The following is a 1,660-nucleotide window of genomic DNA, read 5'->3' as shown; positions in this document are numbered from 1 at the left end:
AGGCCCATAAGTCAGCAGTAGAACATCTGCTTTGCTTATGGAAGGTTCCAGGTTCAATCTCCAACATCTCTAGGTAGGGCTAGGAGAGATTGATTGATTGATGATTGATTGATTGATTGGTTGGTTGGTTGGTTGGTTGGTTGTATTTACTGTATATCCCTCCTTTTCCTCCAAGGAGCTCAAGGTAAAGCACATGGTTCTCTATGACCCCCCTTTTTTTTTAGGTCCTCAACATTGTATTTTATTTTGTTCATATAAACTCTTCATGCCATAAACTCTCATGGAATTGCTTCCAGCAGTTCTGGCTCCTTGCCGTTGTTTCTCACAAAGTGAGCTTTTCTTGGAGGAGCAGGCTAGCATTTTCATTTAAACCAAATTCCCTTTTCCTTTCCTTCATTTTTCTGTCTTTCATTTTCTTTCACACGCTGCAAGAAGCTGTCTCTGCTCTTTGGGTGCTTAATATGCTCAATTTGTGAACCTTCTTGTTCACAATAATCCCCACAGCATGCTGGGTGATGTTGTATACCCTTCCTGTCTTCCCATGGTAACATTTGTGGGGCATGCCTTTCTGAATTGTGCCCATGCCCTTTATGTCAACAATATCACCCTTCTTATGGATGTGCATGTGGGTGGCAAGAGGGACGACATCATGTTTGCAAAAGTGTCTTGAGAACATGTAACATGTCCCCCTCCTCTTTCCCTTGGTGTTGGTCATCTTGATGAATAACTGTAAGATGGCGCCTGAGGCCAAAAAACCTCTATGACCCATTTTATCCTCACCTTGTAAGATAGGTCCGGCTGAGAAGTAGTAACTGGCCCTAAGTCACTCAGTGCCTGACACTCTAGTCAGTCGCTGTCAGTCAGTGTAGAGAGAACTGAGTTAGATGGGCCAGTGGTCTGATTCAGGGTTCATCCACATTTCCACTTGGCCCGTGCCAAGAGGTTTTTCGCTTGTACCACCAGGAAAACTCACTGAATTAGAACAAAAGTCAATCTACGGGAAACCCAATGGACATTTGTTCCGATTTAGCAGTAAACAGTGGGTTTTGGCAAGAGAAAGTGGTGGAGCAAGTTGAAGCATGGGCGAGCCCTCAGCAGAAAGCAGCTTCCGGTGTTCCTGTATTCCAACTGATAGATTGGGCTGCGGAGTCACACATGCAGGACCCATCCCCAGTCAGTTAGGAATACATGTGACAGAGTTTCCTTCCTCAGCCCTACTTGGCCTGAGGTGTTGTTTTTTAAGGAGTGTTTATGGACTGTAGCCCACGTACCCAGTAATCTGTGAAATCTAGAATGGGGTTCATTAGTGGAGATTTAAACTGGTAAGCTCTGTTATTAGTACATAATGTTCCAAAGCAAACAGAGCAGAAGAAGAGGAGCACGTCTAAGCTATGTCTAATCAGCTCTCCGTGTAAACTTTACCATTTTTTATCCTTGATGTGAACACCTTCTGTACAGTGATCTACAGCAGCCCAGCACTGTGATAAACTATCATAAGCTTTACAGAATTTATAGACTCTTACACCTTCAAATAAACCACCTCTTTTTTTTGTTGAAAAAGTAAAACTTGAGGTTGTATGTCACACATAAAAAAAAAATATATGAGCCACTTGCTCCTGCCTAAATTATTTATCGGAAAAAGAAAAGTCAATTTCATTTC

The 1,660-nt window shown here is 42.6% G+C and overlaps 1 pseudogene across 1 annotated transcript; it reads right to left on the bottom strand.

The window, feature by feature from the left end:
• Positions 1-263: 263 nt before the first annotated feature.
• LOC309369466 (large ribosomal subunit protein eL21 pseudogene) lies at positions 264-734 on the bottom strand (annotated as a pseudogene). Its single transcript has one exon. The product of its transcript is annotated as a large ribosomal subunit protein eL21 pseudogene (transcript).
• Between the last annotated feature and the right edge of the window lie 926 nt (positions 735-1,660).

This window comes from Podarcis melisellensis, assembly GCF_964234715.1.
Source record: "Podarcis melisellensis genome assembly, chromosome: 5".
NCBI lineage: Eukaryota > Metazoa > Chordata > Lepidosauria > Squamata > Lacertidae > Podarcis > Podarcis melisellensis.
This window is presented reverse-complemented; position numbering and strand designations above follow the sequence as displayed.